The 6,102-nt window shown below is 43.5% G+C and overlaps 1 pseudogene; it reads right to left on the reverse strand.

Moving 5' to 3' along the window:
* Positions 1–1,992: 1,992 nt before the first annotated feature.
* LOC116216784 lies at positions 1,993–2,144 on the reverse strand (annotated as a pseudogene).
* Positions 2,145–6,102: the final 3,958 nt, after the last annotated feature.

Consider the following 6,102-nt stretch of genomic DNA (forward strand, 5'->3'; position numbering starts at 1 on the left):
CTTCAGTTCTTTTGAAAATCAGGCCATTTGGTTTAGGTAGCAAACAGGCACATTTGGAATGGTTTGCCTTAATTAGGTCCCTGACGTTACACAGATTATTAGAAAAATAACTAAAGAAGCATTTTCATTCAGCAGGCAAAACATAATGCAGTGTTAAACTATTAAGCATAATTTGCATGAGACGTGGTATGCACACACAACTGCCTCTGTTTGAACTTTACAGCCTTTCTGTATAATATACTAGTAATAATTTCCCCCTTGTAATACTCAGTAGGCTTCTATTGCTTTGAGGGATATTAGGTGAGCTCTTTTGTAGGTAAAATGACAACTGCAAATGAATGGTAAGATTGTGTAGCTGAGCGGATAAAATACTTTAAATCATGGCAATATGATAAAGGCACCACTATAAAGGTTGCAAATCATTTTTCACTTTAAGGTCAGAGTATATGATTCCACTAACATTTTTAGATAGTTTAAGTGAGTTCATTCTGTTTTAAATGTATCACAGATCTATATCTGTATAAAGCTTTCTGTGCATGCAGAGACCGTGCTCCTATTCCCTCACAAGGGAAGATGCAACACTCTGTTTGGGATTGCCACTCAGGAAATTCCTTAATTTGGCTCTAACTGTCTTGAATTCACCCTGAATTCTTTGTCCTCCAGCTCAAGTGGTGCACTCTTTCTTTTTTTTTTTTTCTTTTTTCTTTTTTTTTTTAAATCATAGGGCCATCTTGCAGTAATAATGATCCTCATGAGCTTAAGTATAAGGAGGAGGATACCTTACCTAAGATACCTATCTCATACGAGACTAGTGGATTGCAAATTTGGAAATTTTCATGGAATTTATATGGGAGAATTATGCAGGGACTTAAGGGATTGTAAAAGAAATATTTCCCAAAGGTATTGCTGCACTATTAAGAGATTAGTCTTCTACAAGGCTATCTGTCTGCACTAGGAAAAATAATGTCCGTGTTAAAGACTACCTGAGCCACGCCAGTGGGCTACGTGCAGGGGCAGGCAGGGCTTGATTTCTGTCATGGAAATCTGTTCTCACTGCTGCTGTGAAACCAATACCAGTTTTTTCAGTGTCTTAGCTCTGTAAAACCTGATTTTAGTTTTGTCTTGACAAATGCAATCTGAATGCTCTGATTTCCTCTGCATCCTTAGGGAGAGATGACTTCAGGAAGGTGCTTTGATGCGCTGGGAATTTTTCCAAGAAGTCAACTTCTCACAGAAAAGAGTGAAAACAGCTAAAGCATTTCTCTTAGTGGTGCCCTCGAGTCAAAAAGGAAGTTTTCAGGGAAGTGCCCTGACTTCAGGAATCTCAGCATTACCTTCAGCTGAGCCTAAAGGTGTGTGGCAGGAGCTTTATTCAGGTGGCCAAATTCTACTCCATATATAGGCATGTATTTCTGTACAGACTTGCATATCCTTCTCTTGAATTTAGAACTATAGAATCAAAGAACAACCCAGGAAGGGACCTCAAAAGATTATAGAATCACTGAGGTTGGAAGAGACTACTAAGACCATCTAGTCCAACTGTCAGCCCATCCCATACTCACTAAGTCATGTCCTTAAGTGCCACACCTACACATTTCTAGAACACCCCTGGGAATGGTGATTCCACCACCTTTCTGGGCAGCCTATTCCATCTCCTCACAGCTCTTTCTGAGAAGAAATTTTTCCAAACACCCATCCTGAACCTTCCCTGGAACCATTCCCTCTCATCCTATCACCAGTTATACAGGAGAGGAGGCTAACCCCCACCTTGCCACAACCTCCTTTCAGGCAGTTGTGGAGAGTGATAGGTTTCCCCTGAGCCTCCTCCTTCAGACAAAGCGATCCCAGCTCCCTCACAAGCACTTCCCATAAGCCTTGTGCTCCAATCCTCTCACAGCTTTGTTGTCAATCTCAGGACACACTCCAGGGCCTCAATGTCTTTCTTGTAACAAGGGGCCCAAAACTGAACACAGCACTCAAGGTGGAAAAAAAAATAAATAAGAAAAAACACAGTCCCCCTGCTACCATAAGTTATGCAGTTGAGTTTCCTGCATCCGGAGAAATCACACGACTCAGCACACCCAAAATACAAGGAATGAGCCTCACCGTGCCTGATCACGGTGTGTCTGCTGCCAGGTAAAATCACCAGATCCAACCTTCGGTGAGAAAGAGAACCTAGATGAGATGACTCCACACCTTGCACAATGCATCTTGGGGGAAAGAAAATAAAAAACGTACTATGGCAAAGTGGAAGCTCTCCCGGAACAACCTGCAGCCAGTGCCCCTTGTTTTTGCCATGAGGCTTATTGCAAAGAGAGGCTGGAAGAGCTGCGGGGCTGAATTAAATCCCGGATTAACGCCGGCGCGCTTCGAGCTCCCCCTCCTGTCGCCGAGTCGGTGCCGAGCCGAGCCGAGCCGAGCCCGACTTCGCTCAGCTCGGCTCGGCACCGGCTCGGCACAAGAGCTTTCCAGAGTTTGGGAGAGGATAGGGGTGTTGAGAACCAAGAATGGAGGCTGGGGAGGGAAGCTCGCCCTTGGAGCTGAAGTCATTCGTTAAAGGTGAGCACAGGGTACAATGAGTCAAGAAGCTGCTCACTGCAGGCTGAAGGTGGGAGGGAAGAATTTAATACACTGCTTGTGGGCATTCACTGAAGCCTGAGCAGAAGTCTGAGAGAGAGCAACGTGTGTCTGTGCTGCCTGCAGCCCAGCCAGGGAATTCCGGCACAGCCCGGGTACGGCAGGGTGGGAGTTTCCCCCCAAAAATCCCACCTCAGTCCCCATCTCCAAAATCCAACAAGGACATTCAGGGCCACGAAGAATGTGGAGCAGCCAGAGCATAGTACAAAACCCAGTTGTCCCTTCCCAGATCAGGACACCGGGTGGGACAGGTTAGAAGTACCCTCGAGGAGCACTCACCGCGGAGCAGCCCCTTCCTCTGAGTCAGAACTCTGAGCCTGTTGGTTTCCGTCAGATGCTTGTGTTACTGTTACAGTATCTAAAAACAAAGCGGAGTTTTAATCTTAGAAACGAGAGATGGGGAAGCCTTCCAGCTGTTAAAGGTTTGACTCAAAAGGGAAAAAAAAGCACCCGGTTGTTCCCAGGCAGCCTCAGAAACCAGAGAAAGCAGAATCCCCACTTCCCAGCCACCTCCTTCGCCTTGGCATCAGGCTCCTCTCCCGAAATGCGAGTGGGTGGAGGTGTACTCACAGGCTGCAGGGAGTTCCTGAGCCGGCAGGCTGCCAGCTTCGGGTTTTCTTAACTGTTGCTTCCTCTGTCAGCCACCGAGATTGTAACGGGGGCATTTTTAATAACGTGAGGGCAAAAATTAAAAAGAGGCCATTAGATCAGGCAGCAGCCCTCGGACAATTTGTAAGTTGCGGTTAAGAGAGAGAGATACAGAAGATTTGCCGAGTTCAAAGGTCTTCATTATTAACGTTCCAGTAGCTGACTTGATAGATGGTCTTTAGTCTGTGTCCCCTTATCCCTTCTACTTTCCTTCCTAAAGACAAATGCTTAAGACAAATCCCTAGATGGAGGGATAGGATCTGTAATAGATTATTTCTTATTACATAGAAATTGGTTAATAATTTACTAATCCAATTCCAGTGTTTCACCCCCCACTTCAATTAATCTTTAGAATATAAAATAAATGCTGTTCTTTGTTCTTCCAATGCTAATGAAGGAAGGAACTAATGAGGAGACCTGACCTCGGTACCTTTTGAAAGATGATGTAGCTGCATAGGTGTTAATTTTCTTTTTTTCTCTCCTTTTATTTACTTGTTCTCCTTGAATGCAAAATCCACCCATAAAACAGCAAGCTGTACAAGGTGGTTACGAGCCTGATTTCAAGCATGTCACACAAGTCTTGCTTTAGCAAAATTCCATCTCCTGCAGAGTGTTACAAAATCATGCATATCTACACTCTTCCATTCTGGAGATAAATATTTTATACAGACACTTTATACAAAGTCAAATAAAACAAGATATGGGAACTTTTACACAGTGTCTCAAACTGCTGTCCACCACTCTGGAACGGTGCTTTAAGATTTAGCAGATGTAGAGAGTGATTTATTTCTAACAAATTTGATCTGTGTCTCTGTGGCCATAATGCGTTTCAAAGAGATTTTTTTAATCACATCTGTCAGGAATTACACAGGTATAGTCAATCCAGCCTCCTGAAATCCCTTCCAGTTCTGTTTCCTGTAATTCTATTACCTTTTGTTTCTTAATCTTCTACCCTATCCCTCCCATTAGCACTTTGAGAAATGCTTTTGGCCCTGGCAGTGCCACTGTACCCAGGAAGCATGGCAGTCAGAGACTGATGGATGCTTGTCTGCCAGCACACAGGTGCAAATTAGGAACCCAGTTCAGCTCCCAGCCAACAGATTTTTGTTCCTGCAGCATGTTGTGTCATCAGTGGCTCAGGCTTGGACGTAAACACTCAGGGCACTAAATGACACATTTGAGTGTCCAGATGCTTTTTGCCAAGTGTGATTTCACACCTTGGGGAACACACAAAAAAAAATCTGTCAACAAAGCTCCAAACAGCAACATTTCCATATTTTTACTTAATCACAGAATCCCTTTCCTCAAAAGAAAAATGGTAGTGGTGTGTAGCCAAAGTCAATAAGTATACTTCTTGTAATCACCTCTGATGCATGAAGAAAGCAGCCTTCCTTCCAGACTTGTAGGCTTGCTTAAACCTGTCTCCTTACAGAATGAGGGTAGGGCATTAAGCCATTTAAGAGGGGCCAGGATGCTGTCCTTGCAATGAAGGGGAGCAAAGATTCCACTCAGAATGGGCTCTGCTAAGAGAGATCCTAGCTGGCAGGACAGGACTCCTTGCAGCAGGCTGCTGGCATCCTGTGCCCAGGAAGGAAAGTGCTCAGAGCTGTGTCTAGCCAGAGTTTGCTCCTGAGGGCTGTGTAAATGATCACAGGCTGGGAGGCTATATCCAGCTTTGCTAGAGGCTAACACTCGTGAGATTTTCTCTTTGCACAGGGGCAGGAAATTCTCCATGCATCTTATTTTCTTCTTTGCCCTCAAGCACAAGAGAAGGCAGGGCTTGGTGTATAAAGTTTACTTTACAGATTTCTAATTCTATTAAGCAAACACATCTATGCACTGCAGAGCAGACCCCCTAATACATTAGAATTGAGAATCGTCCCAAATCTTCAGCAGTACTGAAGTAAGATTTTCCAAATGACTGAGTAAACTGATGTTTCCAGAAGCGCTGTAAACGGATCCATTGCACTTGACTCTGAACTCCCTTTGTTCCAGCAAAAATCTGAAGTAAACCCGCTGAAGTCAATAGAATTACCCCAGTGCAAAAACAGAATCTCTCTTTGCTTTTTTTTTCCCCCTCTCTTTTGCTGTGCAAGCTGATCCCATAGCTGCAAAGAAACCGAAAAATCTATACATACAAACTCTCTTGGCCAGGCTATCTTATTGTGAAACCTACTATACATCCCAACCTTATAAAAAATCATTCAAGTGTGACGCTGTCCTTTCTCTTCCTTTTCTGATAAGTGGAGAGCAAGGGCTGCCAATAGCACATAAACTAGAGGACAGGAAAATAATATTGCACAGCAGGAGAAAAAGCATAGCTGAAAGGAGATCAAGGAAGCTAAATTAAAGAAGATCGTAATATCTGAGTGACACAGCCACAACACAACACATGGATGCAGCAGACATTGTGGCAACTAAAGGATTCTTCCATTGGATACCTGGGAGTTGCAGAAAGCAGCAGCATTTCCATTAATGAGTTCCTTCCAGAAAATCTGCTACTATTCATTGACTTGGTTTGAAACAGATCAAGCTAATAGTAAAACCTTTATTGACTTTATCATTCAGTGTGTGAGGCCTGATGAATTTAAATACAAGGCAAACTAGCAAAATACTCTCATAAAGTATGAACCTGCGCTTTCCCAGAGTGCAGACGATTGCATTGCACTGTTTGTCCTGTGTGACACTATATATTTGAAAGGGTGGCGTCATCTTTCTGTGACACCACCAAAAAATAAATGGGCATATTTTTGAGGTTAGCAAATGTTTAAAATAAAAATAGTGGCAGAATTTAGAAGTGGTACTGGAGAGGTGTTA

The sequence above is a fragment of the Meleagris gallopavo genome, chromosome 6, assembly GCF_000146605.3.
Source record: "Meleagris gallopavo isolate NT-WF06-2002-E0010 breed Aviagen turkey brand Nicholas breeding stock chromosome 6, Turkey_5.1, whole genome shotgun sequence".
NCBI lineage: Eukaryota > Metazoa > Chordata > Aves > Galliformes > Phasianidae > Meleagris > Meleagris gallopavo.